Below are 16,884 nucleotides of genomic sequence, written 5' to 3' on the forward strand. Positions count from 1 at the left end.
ATCGTGGATGCTCCACAGTGAATCCACCCACAGCTCCAGCTCCAAAATGCGGTTAGCCAATAGCTGCAATTGGACACACTTCCTGCATACATGGTTGCCAGGGACACTGAAAGTGTCCATGTCTTCCCACATAGTGCAGGAGGAGCATATCGCGAGTGTGAGCTCTGCTGCCATGACTTCCCTTTAGATTAAGCTCATCAGTTACTCCCTTTAAAGAATACTAATTACGCTAGGGACCTTATTCCGCTCCAAACACTCCCACTACAGTCGAAAGTCCTCACCTTATTTTATTTGAGCTAATAGACTGCAGCAGTTTAAGTAGCAGATAAAGTAGAAGCAGAAGTGCTCACCTGACCCTACTTATCAATCAGCTGCCTCCATTACGTCGCATCACTTTTTGAATTGTGACGTCCTCATGCCACTTTCAGCCCCAAGTCTCCTCTGAACTCTCGTTCTGTCCTCACGCAACTTTCAGCCCTGAGTCCAGCTCCCGCTCTTTTTAAATCTCCACTCTGACTCTCAGCTCCCGCTCTTTTTAAATCTTTGCTCTGCCTCTCAGCTCTCACTCCTTTTAAATCTTATCAAGGCCGCCGCTCCTCTTGCACTGCCTCCCGGTCCTGCTCTGGGGGACCACCAGCTGTTTTATCTGCTCCCTTCTCTCGCGCTGTTTTATCTGCTCTGCTGCTCTCACACTGTTTTATCTGCTCCCTCCTCTCGCGCTGTTTTATCTGCTCCACCGCTCTCATGCTGTTTTATCTGCTCCCTCCTCTCGTGCTGTTTTAAGTAACTTAAGTTATGATTCACACCATGGTAAATTTCTCTTACTTCTGCCGCAGTCACGGGATTTTCCTGAGGTGTGTCCTTTGTTGTAAAAATAATGCAGTATGAAGTGTTAGTTCTTGATTTTTCACCAGATCTTTGCACATGCATTCTGCATACATGACAATGGAACATCTGCTTTCATATTTAATAGAAAATTGTTGATGACATAAGTTACATTTATTGATTTTGAGAATTGTTATACTCGGGATCATCCTTACTCATCATTGTAAGCACTATAGTATTTTCCTTTAACAATACTTTCAGAGCTACTAGATTGTGAATGGTCTCTACAGAAATTCTGCATTGCCACCCAGATTAGTGCAGAAAGCTGCTATTTCTTGTGAACCGGCATTAGACTTGGTTTCCATGATAAAGTGACTTTATGGTAGTGTCATCATTAGCTGCACTTGCAGCACCAGCACATTGAATGAACAGTCGTAACATTGATCAAGAGACTTTTCTCTCAGCTTCTTAAATTTGCACACAGCTGCAGCAGTGTCCAGGTGGTCAATCTTAACTTTGTGCATGGTTAACACACAAAAAAATTGCAACCAGACAAAAGTAGAGAGTAATTGCCCTGTATTACCTCTTCAGCAAGATACTTTTCATTACATTGAAGAAATTGTTGATGCTTGGTCAGGTCCTTGCAAAAATCCTCTCTAAATATGGATTCTTCTGCCTCCATGCCAGTCCTGACTCTGTCTCCATCCTTCCATGTGCTGGAACTGCTCCAGGCATCCACACTCAGCACACCCCAGCACATGCACTTAGCACACTCCAGCACATGCACCTGGCACATGCATTCAGCACACTCTGGCAGAGGCACCTGGCACACCCCAGCCCATGTACTGGGAACACCAATGCAGCAGCTCCAACTCAACTCAAAATATAAATTTCAGGAACCCCAGAAGTGTGACAAGCAAACACAGCATGCCAGAGGAATTCCAAAGCATTTTACATGGGAGTCCTCCCTTGTTCCCTTGGGATCTGGTGTGGAGAGTATTAAACAGACCAGTGCCGTCAAATAGAGTTCTAAACCATTTCATAGACTCCCAGGCTGCCCGGAACTTTTACACTCTGATTGGTTAGTTAAGAGCACAAGGGGAGCATTTTCAGTGTATCTTCAAAGTCTCTGAACAAACTTCTTATGTATAGTCATACTGGTGCATGCACAAGCTGTAGCATGCCACATTATGGGGATCTCCTGTGTAGTTTTGGCTGTAGCCCTGTTGTTGGTAGTACACTTGTCTTTGAGTTGTAAATTATGGGTTCAACTCCTACTACACAGATTTGAGCATAAAATCCAGGCTGACACTCCTACTGTAGTACAAAGAGATTTCTGCACTGTCAGAGGTGCCATCATTCAGATGTGATGTAAAGCAAGCACTCCATCCCGCCCTCTCAGCGGGACATAAAAGATTGCATGGTGCTGTTTTGAAGAAGGGCAGGTAGTACTCCTTGGTTCCCTGACATATATTTATCCTTCAGCTTACATCACCAAAACAGATTATCTGGCAATCATTTCATTGCTGTTTGTGTGATCTTGCTGCATGTAAATGGCTGCTGCATTTCCTACGTCACAACAGTAACTACACTTCAGAAATATTTAATTGGCTGTAAAGTGCTTTGGGGCATCATAAGTTTTGAAAGGTGCTCTATGGCTTCTATCTTTTCTTTAGAGTGATTGCCATGGGACAGGCCTCCAATGAAATATATTAAAGGTATTTTAAATATGACAGTGTATAGTACTTTTTAAAAAATCAATTTATAGAGGTTGTAATTTTTTGTTTTCTGTGTCAAACACATTACCTCTCATCTTAATGGAGAAATCAAGATAGTAGTCAAGGGATTTCAAAATATATTTTGGAGCAATTTGATTGTTTTTGCTTCTTTCTTTTATTTGCAAATTATGATGATTTGTTTTTTCATAAGTACTTGGTAGTTCCTCTTAGTTACTTTCTTTTAAACATCTTCCATTGTGTTTGATTTGTACATTCCTTCCTGCTGCTATTGTGATTGTTGCTCTTATAGAAGTAATTAGTTTACACCAATTAGGTGCACACATACAAACCTGATTCCCATATTGTGATGGAATAAATGTGCACTGGGCATAAGAGTGTAGCAGATCTCTTGTGATGATTGTTTGTGTAAAGCAGATGATACACTTCTTTATCATGACCAGATTATTCTTTCATATAATGCAAGCTATTTTATTCTGTTGCTAAGGTTAATAAGACTTTAGTGTGGGAGGAGTAGAGGGTAAGGTCAATTAGGATTTAATTGTGCTTCTGTCTGTAAATTAGAATCTAGGATGAAGTAAAAACAGAAAATTCTGGAAATACTCAGCCAATCAAACATCAGTGGAGAGAGAAAAACAGAGTTAACATTTCAGGTTGTCAAAAGTTCATCAACCTGAGACGGTTTCTGTTTATATTCTGGTTTTACTTCAGATTTTCAGCATTCATGGTATTCTACTTTTGCTTCAGGATCAAATGTCTCAGTTTCTCTTTTTTTGTGTGATTATCCAGGTTATTTTAAGTGAGTAATTCTGATTCATACATTGATGTAATCTAAATCATTGGCTTTCTGTTTCTTTTTGAGAAAGGTTGTGGAAGAGGTCCTGCACAATGAACTTAGGAGTTACAGAGTCAAGTTTAGGAGGAAGATTTCATGGAGTAATTTCAGGATTATTTCTATGGTCATGCACTTGAATAGGGAAGAACAAGGAGATTAGGGAAATAAATGCAACACTAAATGTGTAGTGTCAAGAAGAGGGTTCCACTTAGTCTGGGCATTTGACATCAGGAAAGGAAGGTTGTTAATGTGCTGCTAAAATGATTAAATAGGTTGATTATGAAATATTAGTGCATCAAAGAGTAGATTGCAGCAGTCTGGACACAAAAACATGATGTGAGGGATCAAAATTTCTCCTACTTTACTGTTTTTAAGTATATTATATACATGCACATTGTTGACACCTCCACTAAGAGGTCTTTCAGTCAAATCCACTATTAGTATGCGAGCATGCACCCATGGCTTAATTTCAGGCTACAGTTTTACAGTGTAATAATATCATCTTTTACATTTTGTAAAAGTTTAACCTGGATTGTACCCTTGTAATGTTGTTTTTGAAATGGTTTTGAATGTGATTGAAGATTTTTTATGAATAAAGTATATTTTTACAAAAAAAAAAAATCATCTTTTATCCTTTTAGCTTCCATGCCCCCCTGCCCACCCTCAGGTCCTTCTCCAAGTGGCAGTCCGCCAGTAGGAGGCAGTGGTCAGAGAAGAACACCGGCTTGACCTCGGTGGATCTGACTGTGAATGCACGGGACACAAACAGGAAGTCTATCCTGGAACGAATGGACCCGTCTGGCCGCGACCAGGTGTATCTACGCTGCGCTCCGTCTGCAGGGTTGCTGAAGACGTCGTGCAGCTTGGCATCCTTAACTGTTTCCATCAGGGATCTGGACGTAGCGTCCAATCTGCTTCCGGCCCTGCCGGATCGTCCAGCCGCATCGATGATGCAGTTGAAGTCCCCGCCCAGAATGACCGGCCTGGAGGTCGCCAGCAGCAGTGGGAGCTGCTGAAAAACCTCCAGCCGCTCAGCCCCTTGTGCCGGGCCATACACATTAATTAACCGGAGTGGAGCGTTCTTGTACATTACGTCTGCTACGAGGAGTCGCCCGCCCACCACCTCCTTGACCTCGGAGACGGTGAAGTTGCCTCCCCGCAGCAGAATACCCAGGCCGGAGGAACGAGAGTCGTTTCCGCCCGACCAGATCGATGGCCCGTGGGACCACCATCGTGACCATTGCCTGTAGGAGCTGAGGTGCGGTATCGCACACTCCTGCAACTGCTGACCCCAGAGAACATTGAGGAGCTCAAGAGGGATTACAAAGGTTGGAGAACCGTGAAACCCCTCTTTGAGTCCCTGACACACTGGTGGGAAGTGATCAAGGGAAGTATCAAGAGGTTTTTCATCCGCAAAGGCACCCAGAAAGCTAGAAAGGAACAGAGGGAAATGTCCCGACTCCAGAAAAAGATGCAGAATCTGCTCCGGCTGCAGTCGATGGGGGTCGATGTCAAGGAGGAGCTCCAAGAGGTGAAGGGCCAGCAAGCCTCGCACTCTGCCTCGGAGGCCTCCAAGATCATCTTCCGTTCCAGGGTCCGCTCCGTGGAGCAGGATGAGACGTGCTCACGTTTCTTCTTCCAAAAGGTACACAGAGAGCGCTCTGTGATCAGCAGCCTGAAGGAAGAAGACGGCTCAGTAAAGTCATCACGGTCCGACATTCTGAGGATCAGCAAATCCTTTTATGCCGGACTGTATGACGTGAAGCCCACGGACAGCACGGCCTCCCAGTCCTTCCTGTCCTCTATCACGGAGGTCTTAGACCACAGTACGCGGGAGAGCCTAGACAAACCGCTAACTCCTGATGAACTGACTAAGGCCCTTGAGTCCTTCGAGAAGAGTAAAACTCCCGGAAGCGACGGCTTGCCGGCGGAGTTGTATTCGGCTCTGTGGGACTTGATCGGCCCAGACCTGCTAGGGGTGTACGAGAGTATGCTCCTGGCCGGTAGTATGTCAGAATCCATGAGGAAAGGCATCATCACCCTCATCTACAAGCACAAGGGGGAAAGGGAGGAAATTAGAAATTGGCGACCCATTTCTCTGTTGAATATGGACTATAAGATTCTGTCCAAGGTCATCGCCAATCGGGTCAAATCCGCTCTGGAATTGGTGATTCACCCTGACCAGACCTGCTCTGTGCCAGGCAGGAAGATCTCTGACAGCCTGGCGCTGCTCAGGGATACGATTGCCTATGTACAGGACAGGGGTGTGGATACCTGCCTCATCAGCTTGGATCAGGAGAAGGCCTTTGACAGAATATCGCACACCTACATGGGGGATGTGCTCTCCAAAATGGGGTTTGGGGAGGGAATTCGAAATTGGATCCAACTGCTCTACACTAACATCAGTAGCGCAGTCTCAATCAATGGGTGGGAAACAGATAGCTTTCCGATTAAATCTGGAGTCAGGCAGGGCTGTCCTCTCTCGCCTGTCCTTTTCGTGTGCTGCATAGAACCCTTTGCCGAGTCCATCAGGAAGGATCCGGGCATAAGAGGAGTGACGATCCCAGGCAGTGGAGGCACTCAGGTAAAAGCCTCCCTGTACATGGACGACGTCGCCGTCTTCTGCTCGGATCCGCTGTCGGTGCGCCGACTGATGCACATCTGCGACCAGTTCGAACTGGCCTCGGGAGCCAAGGTAAATCGTGGGAAGAGCGAGGCCATGTTCTTTGGGAACTGGGCTGACCGATCCTTTGTCCCCTTCACTGTCAGGGCTGACGGCCTGAAGGTGCTGGGGATATGGTTCGGAGGGATCGGGGCATGCGTTAGAAACTGGAAGGAGCGAGTGGCTATGGTGAAAAGGAAACTGGGCATGTGGGAGCGACGCTCCCTCTCCATTGCGGGTAAGAACCTGGTCATCAGGTGTGAGGTACTCTCGCTGTTGCTGTACGTGGCGCAGGTCTGGCCCATTCCAGACTCCTGCGCGATGGCGATCACTCGAGCCATCTTCCGCTTTATCTGGAGGTCGAAAATGGATCGTGTCCGCAGGGACGCGATGTACAAGCCTCTAGATAAAGGGGGAAAAAACGTGCCCAACATCGCCCTCATACTGATGGCCACCTTTGTGTGTGGCTGCATCAAGCGGTGCGTAGACCCTCAGTACGCAAACACCAAGTGTCACTACGTGCTGAGGTTCTACCTGTCCCCGGTGTTGCGAAGGATGGGTCTGGCCACGCTGCCGCGGAACGCTCCAAGTAGTTGGACCACCTGTCCCTGGTGGAAAAATTTATGCAGAAAAACACCTTTGACCACAAGTCCATCAGGCAGTGGTCAGCACGTAACGTCCTAGAGGCCCTGAGGGATAAGGAGAGGGTGGACCCTGTGGGATGGTTCCCCGAGCAGACTGTCAAAGTCATTTGGCAGAATGCCTCATCGCCAGAACTTTCCAACAAGCACCAAGACGTAGCTTGGCTGGTGGTGAGAAAGGCCCTCCCCGTCAGATCCTTCCTACACGCCAGGAAGCTCACCCCCTCTGCACGTTGCCCTCGAGGTGGCTGCGGTGGGGAAGAGACCGTTGTTCACCTCCTTGTGGATTGTGCCTTTGCAAAGAAAGTCTGGAGAGAGATGCAGTGGCTGCTGTCGAGGTTCATCCCGAGCAGCTCTGTGACACAGGACTCTGTGCTCTACGGGCTGTTCCCAGGGACACACACCAAGACAAACATCAACTGCAGCTGGAGGATCATCAACTCGGTGAAAGAGGCGCTTTGGTCTGCCCGAAACTTGTTGGTCTTCCAGCACAAAGAGTTGTCCCCGACCGATTGTTGCGGACTGGCACAATCCAAAGTCCAGGACTACGTGCTGAGGGACGCACTAAAGCTTGGGGCAGCTGCCGCAAAGGCGCAATGGGGAAGGGTCGCTGTCTAAGACCTTTCTACCACAGCGCACCGAGAGACTGGGAACTGTTTAGAGCCCCTCGGGCTGTACAGATCAAAATGAAAGGCTGTAAATGACTGTAATATTGTTTGTACTGATGCACCTGGTGATACATTTTGTAAAAGTTTAACCTGGATTGTACCCTTGTAATGTTGTTTTTGAAATGGTTTTGAATGTGATTGAAGATAATTTATGAATAAAGTATATTTTTACAAAAAAAAAAATCATCTTTTATCCTTGATTTTCTTAGGGTTTACTTATAAACCACTAAGCAAACAGGCAAAAAAATAGTTATGAGTATGTAATGTCATGATTCATATATTTTAGGGATATAACTTTAAATTTGGGGATTGAAATTTGTAAGTGCAAGATAAATAAAAACTCTCAGTTTGAGAAGCTGGTAAACAAACCGAATGTAATTAAAATTCAAAGGGTGGCCTGGGTTTATTTAATAAGGTGAGTTTTGGAAGTAGGAAAACACTAAACAATGGGTGACCCCTCTCTGAGTTTCTTGGTGGAGACAAAATGTCTACAGCTGTTTCCATAAACAGTTTAAATTATTCCTACGGTTTCCCAGCACAGAGCGAAGATTTGGGAATTGGAGATAATTAATTTAATTGTCTATCTGGGACATTCCAGGTATGCCATGTTGCTTAAGAGATAGATTGCATGAAGGTTTTTTTTTTGTTTGGGTTTCAGTAATGTGATTTCTCACAGGCAAATAACTGAAACCTTGGAGCAGCTTTGGGACAAGCATAGAGAGAATCTGCCAAGAGTTGTAGATCAGTAGCAGAGGACTATCAAAAACCAAGAGTGTTTTATGATTTAGTGTCACTAAGCAAGAAAGCAGTAAAGCCCATGTTTCAGCTGGGGAGTCCACAATCATGAGGTGCTGAAGGAGAGTTAAAGGGTTGCCCAGCTGGATGCTAGTGGAAGGATCCCAAGAAATATCATACCTTGGAGAGTAGTGGGAACACTGTGGAGAACCAAAGTGAATTCCAGAGAGCTGTGGCTGGTCCCAGGAGAAATGAAGTAACCCTCAAAATCCTGTAAAGGGGAACACTTGGGTGGAAATAAATGTAGAACGAAGACAAGCTGTTGAAATTTTCGGGTCCACAGTATAAATATTTACAAAATATAGTGTTAAGTTAGTAGTAGTTGCTTTGTTTAATTCTTGTACAGTAAAAACGTTTTTGTTTAAAATGTGAAATATGTTAAAATGTGAATTTCTTTCATCTAATAACTGGGAATTCAAATTTATTTTTTAAAAGCTACTGGTCTCCACCAAGACATTTTATGAAGTTTATGGCAGATTATAACAAAAATATTTTGTTCTCCTTTTTCTCCCTTTTCGTTCACATCTTTGCTAGAGTACAGTGGTTTGCATATGATTTAGTACCTTCCATAGTGGATATTCTGCACATATGAGCTTTGATGGTCAGTTTTCAAAGGCTGTTTGGTCACATCGGTTACCAAAGTTAATTCTCACCTGTCCTCCCTTGACCTCCGTACACAAGCACTCCGCCAGGGATCATTGGATAGCAACCGTAGGTGAGCGGCCTGTCCGATTTGTTCTCCCACCCTCGACCTAGCTGCACTGAGCTAATGGTAGCGGCCCCACAGCCATTCTTGTTGAGATAAACTCTTGAAGTCTTTGGAGAAGCTCAAAACATAGCACCTACCATCAATTGTGTTATAGGAAAATCTTTCTTTTGCATTTGTGTAACTCGTTTGGAAGCTTGAGTTTGGGCTCTTGGCTGCAAGCTATTTCCAAATATACGAGGAGAGATTTTCCCAGAGGCACATTATCCATTAAGTATTGTGACACACATGTTGTAATTCACTCACTAGTTTTGAATGATTGACAGATTCATTTTTTTTAAAATCGCAATACTGTATTTTGCTTAAAAACTGCTGACAACAGGTTGCAAGTACTAGGATCGGCAGCAGTGAGCTAGGATGGAAACTTAATTTTGTCGGCCAGATTGATTTGTAACTAAGTGTCACCTGGTAGATCTGAGTGCATCTTTTTTTTATGCAATTAGTACATAACACTATTTAAATCCGTCAATTACCATATCTATAGTCCATGTACTTCTAGGCACGAATACTATCCTCGTTACCTAACATTTTAATTATACATATCTGCACACGTGTGTGTGTGTATGCGTGTGTGTGGAGGATTCTTTTAAATATTTACCCACAACCAAACACCAAGGAGCGTCTTCCATTTCTTCTTGTGGTTTTAGAACTTTCAACACTACAAATAAACATCGAGAAGACAAATGAGGCTTTTTTTTACTCTAATGGAGGCGATGGGCTTGAAGCGTAATCCTCTTGATAATATTTAAATTAATATATTTTGGCAGGAGTTTCCAGATTTTTTAAAGCAATGTTGGAGAGGGAATGTGACCCAATAGCTTGTTGTTAAAGTACACTTCCACTTCTACTAATGTCAAGGTAACTGGACCTGGTTGAGCTACATGATTTTTGTCATGGGTATATCTGAAAACGGTTCTTATTTTTTAAAGCTGATATTATAATTTGAGCTGTAAAACCTTATATCACATTATATGGCAGGATGGGACCAGTAATAGAAACTCTTATTTTCTATTGGTCCTGCAGTAACTTATTTTTTCCACGGTAGCACCTTCGTGTCTTTACAATAGCTGCTTTGTAATTTTTTTTTAGTTCATTCTAAATATTGTTTCCTTCTCCATTGTCAGGATTAATCTGCCGCCACAGTTCAACAGGAAACGCGCTAGACTGAAGGGTTAAAGGTTAGAAGTTCATCAACAAGGATTGTCTTTGCATCTATTAAGAAAAAATGGATAAATATTTTAAGTGTCAGGACAGAGCAATGGATATTGAGGCTAGTTTCAGATTGCTTCAGCACAGAACCGGTGCAGCCGGGATGGGCCAAATAGCCACCCTAAGTTCTATAGTTCCAATTGTCAGAAACAATACAAGAGTCCATTCACTGAATCTAAAATACTGAATAAAATTCATCCGATGTAATAGATTTGTGTTGCCAACCATGCTACATTATTTTCACTATATAATTTTCTGTTAATTTGAACCAGTTATGGTAGCAAAGCAAACCTCGTCAATTTCCGAGTGGAATATGTTTCAGAATTGTAGTACCATTCAAAGTATGGCTGTTTACATTGGCGAGGCAGATAAAGGAAATTCCGCTGGACACGACCGAAAATCGTATTCTCACATAATCAGTATTTAAATGAACCTCTACTAGATCTCCTACTTTTCTTAATCGTTGATAGTTGTTGTATACGAATATCTTATGAAGAACTTTTCTGTCTCTCCAACATCCAGCATATAATATCCTGCACAAATTCCACTTTACATTTTCGTCCTCAAATGCAATAAAGCCATTTAGTTCTCCGTTCTCTCACAAATTTCCTAGCACGTACGTACCCAACGTACAATGGAAGTCATGATGGTGGTCACAATCATAACATCAATTTCTGAGTCGGCTACCTCTCAATATTGACATATGCAACGTCCATCAATTAAGGTCTGATGTTTATTCTAGAAGTTCTTGCGATGGTCCTGCCACAAAACCAATCAGAAGACAGCATTAGTATTTATGTTTAGTTTTTAATGGCAGCAATCCCGAACCAATAGAAATGAGTGAAAGTTTACTTTCGATTAGGACTGCAAATTGTGAGGGGAAATTAATTGCTGGGTACCAGTAGGAGATGATCTTCTGAAACTTAGTGGGTACAGAGAGGCCACCTGATGAGTTCATATTTTATGCTGGATTATGTTCACTCATTGCGGTTTTCACTGGAGACCATCCAATAACTAATGATGCAGATTAGTTTTCAGTTTTAGTAAAATCATCTTAACCTAGAGGAAGAACGTTTTATTCGCCTTAAGTCCATGTTCCTCGTGTACTTATAATTCAACACAAGTCCTTGTTTCTTTTCCTTTTGTATAACTCGCTTGTATTTTCGCTTTTGTTCCTATGTTAAATGGTACCCCATCTATCCAACATTCAATTCCATATCTTCTAGGAGCCGAATGTGAAATCTGCCTCTGCTAGCATACTACCTAATGAGAAGAAAACAAGCTCGATAGGAAAGTGCCTGCTCCTTTGCAAAACGCAACTCCATCCCACTTTCAGTATCTCGCCATCATTTCTGAACATACCCTTACGAATTAGGAGCAGGAGTAGGTCATCCTTGTATTTTAGCTGTACATCTCATCATTGGTAGGCTGTGTATCAAACAGCAGGAATGATGGGAGTAGAGATTGTTTACAAATTCTGGAGCCCTAAAGCACTCCAATTCACACGTTTGTCATTTGTCTGACTCCCAGCCCCTAGGTTAGAAGCTGTAAAAAGCTGGGAAATCGTTTTCCATTTTAAAGTACTGCACACACACACTCCAGCTAAAACGGAACCATTACTTTAAATGTAACATTTGCTAATCATGGCACCATTCCAATACATTCTAACTGGCAAAAAAACTGCTTTTTTAGGACGAATATGGACTATAGTTAATCTCATTCAAATGGAAGAACAGCGTATTGATGAATTAAAACGAGCTAATTCTTTAAAAGAGCAGAAGTTCCACCTCTACGTAATTAATGAATTAATGTGGCACTCTCCCAAATTCTGGTGGAATTTTCATTCAGTAAAACTCAGTTAGAGTTGCATCAACTCTTGCCATTGTCACAAATTGCCTGCAGGGAGCTCAGGACACCGAATTTGCACCACCTTATCACACAATGAAGAGTTTCAGTCAACCATATACTTTATTTGCCTTCAGCACATAACATCTTAGGGACGTTCTGCCTTAGAAAATAAGTTAGATACGTGGATTATTTTGCTTTTCATTCCGCCCTTCCCATTTAAGGAATTTTTAATGTTATTTTCTATGAACACCAATACCGTCAACTCATGTAATAGTTTCACGTTTTTACAGGATTCTTTGATATTTAATTTGCTAACAGATCATAACCACTCTATCGGAGAAAACGATGGACCAGTTGCATTAAAGTCAGCTTTCTGTCTTTCGGGTGACATGTTCACCTTCCTAGGTGGAGGTAAAAGATACGTCACTATTTGGAAAAAGATCAGTGGATTTATCCCCCTGTCCTGGCCAGCATTTATCTCTCAATCGACATCACTGAACAGATTGTCTGGCCAATGCCCTTTGAGAGAGTTTGCAGTACACAAATTACATACCAACATACGAATTAGGAGCAGGTTACGCGGCCCCTCGAGCCTGCTCTGCCATTCAATAAGATCATGGCTGATCTGAATGTGTAACCTCAGCCCCATATTCTGCCACTTTTCCTGCATTACAACACTCACTACATTTCAGAAGTACTTCCATTGGCTGTAAAGCTTTGGGACAGCTGTTGGTCCTGAAAAGCACTCTAAAAATGCAACTCTTTCTTTCATCGAAATATAGGAACAAGAGCTGATTCCCGCTCCAACACCGGGAGCCTATTCCGCCATTCACTGATATCGTGGCTGAGCTGCGACCTATCGCCACAGACCTGCCTTTCCCCATGTCCCTTAATAACTTATGCTGACAAAAATCTCAAAACATCCCAGTCCCAATTGCTAACTCAGTTTAATGATTTAATCTTATACACACCAAATAAGAAGTCAAATGCATGGAAATGTACATTGAAAGAAATGTCGTTCTCAAATAAGACTAATGGACAATGGTCTTGCTATACTCGGTTTGTTTTAGGACTGAATAAAGATCTGATAAATCAAAGCTGAAGATGGAGAATACCACTTGTAAAAAGTCTTCCACATAAGTTGAATAAATCACGGATAGCCTGTTGCTGACGATATACCTTCTCTATCTCTGATGTGAATACTTCAATATGTTTGCTTTTAAATTAAAGTTTACTTCATCATGAATACCATACCCAGCAGATACCTGAATGGAATGGAGAATTCATAACCCACCTGTGGTATCCTCATTTGTATTGCGGGCGGCCTTATATCAGCGAGTGGCTGATACAAATTAGATAAATATTCTTCTGCTTTCCATCTATTTCATGCGGTCAGAATGAGGATATTTTCTCTTTGAAATAAATTAAGAAGACCTTGCATTTATATTTCGTCTTTCACGACCCCGGGAAGTCCCAAATCACTTCACAGCCAGAAAAAAAAAAGTATTTTGAAGAGCAATTACTGTTGTGCGCTAAAATGAAATCACATTTTTATTTCTTTTTAGTGGGAATTATTATTAAAAAGTGGTTGTAAGGCTTGCGAGATGAAATGTTTTCCTCGTTCAAATGCGGAGAGCTGCCAAAAAAAACTATCTCGGTGATTGTGACTTTTTGGATTAATGGAACCCATTTTTAATGACGACTCTAGAAGGCCAGTTATTGTCGATATTCAGCTCTACGTAGAGACAAGAATCCAGTTTGTTGCTAAATTTGTCTTTGGCGGTAATGAGGAACTGAATGTTGCCCTTAGTTCTATGCGACCCATAACTATAGTGCGACTGCCATAGAGCATTTCAATAGGCCAACAGTAATCAGAGGGATAAATCATTCTCATACCTCTGGATTCTTGCTATTCGGGTGCGTCTTTTGCGTCACTGCCTCCTAACTTTCCAAAGCCGAATGTTATATTTATCTCAGTTATCCAAAATACTGTATTATTTAAGACGTTTAAAGGTGACCACTCTTAAAGAAGTTGCGGTTCTCAATTGCTGTCAGCTTTACTGGCTCGAAGTTAGAAAGTTTTGGGATCAATCCCGATTTAGGGCACATAATCTATGCTGACACCAACATAATACGGAGGGAGTGCTACACAGTCGGAGGTACCCCCAGCTCATCCCTCCCAGCCCCACCCGTTACCTGGAGGTAGATGATTCCATGCCATTACTCAAAGAGGAGCAGAGTGTACTTTCTGATAGCTTGGTTAAAAATCGTCCTTCAATCTACATGACCAAAAACAGATTTCCTAGCCCATCATTTGTGTTTGTGGTGCTTTGCTGTGCACTATTTCCCTTCCTACACCGCAACAGCGAATGCACCTCAAAAACGATTCATTGCATCTAAAGTGTTTGGGATATTCCCAGCATGTGAAGACACAATATAATTACAAGTTATTTCTTCTTGCCCTCTTTGTAATTTCAGGTTTCTACCTTGCAATTCAAATGTTTTTAGTGACTAAATACTGTTGAAATGGAACAGTCTTAATACGGCCTTCTAGAACAAATGAAATTACATAACAGCACGTTCAATTTATATATTTAATGTTATATTTTGATTATATCAAATATATATCTAGGCCTAGAGCAAGGACGTCAGACTTTTAATACTAAAGGCCTAGGCTTTCCAAGCTCAAGAAAGTCAGATTTATTTGTTTTAACTGGCTGATAATGCACTGCTTGGATTTGGCGGAGTCGGAGGTTTCGAAAAAGCTGTTTTTAGTGATGTTGCCTTATGGTCATTCTTGAATAAGGACATTAAGATCAGCAACTTTAAAAATGTACAAGTCATTAGGGAGATGGATTTAAATGTTGCATGAGCTTCCATGACCCACCCAGACAAAAGCCCCTCGAACTAATGAAAAGCGATTCCACTCAGTGCCATCAGCTATTCCAGATACATCATAGTCAGCCACAGAATAAAGTTCTGTCTCTCCTCCTATTATACTTATGCTCTGGCTGCACTAGAAGTTCATACCTCATTAACCTAATTAACTTTTAAACTCGCCATATAAACCATTCTTGGTGCCTGACAGTGACAATTTGAGAAAAGTTTTGTACGCTAAGAACTGGATCTAGACTTTTTAAAATTTATTTTTTCATGGAATGTGGGAACCACTGGCAAGGCTAGCATTTGTGTCCATTCCTAATTACTCTTGAACTGAGTGCCTTGTTAGACCATTTCAGAGGGCATTTAAGAGTCAACCACATTGCTGTGGGTCTGGAGTCACATGTGGGCCAGACCAGGAAAGGATGGCAGATTTCCTTCCCTAAAGGACGTAAGTGAACCAGATGGGTTCTTATGACAATCAATAATGGTTTCATGGTCATCATTATATATTAGCTATATATTGCGGGTTTATTAATTGAATTTAAATTCCGCCAGCTGCCATGGTGGGATTTGAACCCATGACCCCAAAGCAGTAGTAGCCTGGGCCTCTGGATTACCAATCCACTGACATTACCACTATGTCACCATCTCCCCCTAACTGTCCAAATTAATTTGACCTAGGATTTTGTAACCAGAGAAAGAGAGAGAGAGCGAGGGGGAGAGATCCTTATGCTAGAATGGGTTGAATTCAGAGGACGAGTCCCACAAAAATATTTGAGGCAAGAAAGACAATTCTGGGGTTTGGAAGCAGGGGACATACACCGCGTCAAACCAACACAGGCTTGTGTGCGAGTAGATGCTGCAACCAAAAGTTCCAGAGATTGAACAGTGTGAAATGGGGGGCGGGTGGGGGATGGAAGAAAATCCTGAAACATGCGATGAGTTGATATGTCGTCCATCCCACCTTCCCACTGGAATTGCTTTAATACTAGATCCCAAACTAGATTCTAAAACGTGAAATGGTAGCGTGCTAACCCAACAATTAGTCCTTTGAAACATCTGATCTAAATGTCCCTTTCAACACTTAATGCCTTCGAATCAACTCCAAGATGCCGTCTACACGTCCTGTATGATTCCCAGTAGTAAAATCGAGTTGAAATACACACACGAACTTTGGTAAATGTCCATTGGAACTGTGAAAGTAGAACAATCCAGTAGTTTGATTTCATGCTTGGTTAATTTTGACAACAGGGTTCTACAGAGAACCTAACAAATTTGCAGGTATAAATTCCTAATGCGCCTCTAGGGGCAAAATTAGCCATCTGCCCCTGGCATCTTTTGGAAGAGATATTTATTTGCATCCTGTAGCTTAAATGTCGTTCCTCTTCCAGGGAAGAGGAAACTTTTATTTGAAAATAAAATATGTAGTATACATATGAAGGACCATATTTAATTAATGTAGAATAGGTAATATGCGTTACAAAGTATTTTTTTTTCGAAATCACCCACAACTTTCATCATCCTTAGTGCATTACAAAAGAATAAAACCAGAGTCTAGGGGACCAACCCAAAGAGACTAGACTAGGGACTCGAATCCAGAAAGCAAAATAATTGCTTTTCACTATAGTAAAAGTGCACCCTCATGCAATCTCTAGAAGCCGTGAGAAAACATCTATCTAAATAATAGCACCAGCAACTAAACGGTTAAGAACTACCTTCCAGCACAAGCTGAACACGGGGGGAGAGATGATGTAAATCCCTCGGAACGCCATGTGACACTTGGAGGCAGCTTTAATTAATAATAGAGCTCCTAACGACAGAGACACTGACTTTTGAGGTTTTCAGTGCTTGCAGTTGGTTAGCAATGTGTCAGCAAGCAGACGAGGTGGAGAGGACGGTGTGTGCGCGCGCCTCCGGCCGGCCAGGAGAACGCTGCTCCGAAGTGCAGGAGGTCGCCAGGAGGTTAAGGATAATAGGGGACCATTTGCAAGAAAGGACACAGAGGAAAGCCGCCGA

This window comes from Cetorhinus maximus, chromosome 12 (assembly GCF_964194155.1).
Source record: "Cetorhinus maximus chromosome 12, sCetMax3.hap1.1, whole genome shotgun sequence".
Taxonomy (NCBI): domain Eukaryota; kingdom Metazoa; phylum Chordata; class Chondrichthyes; order Lamniformes; family Cetorhinidae; genus Cetorhinus; species Cetorhinus maximus.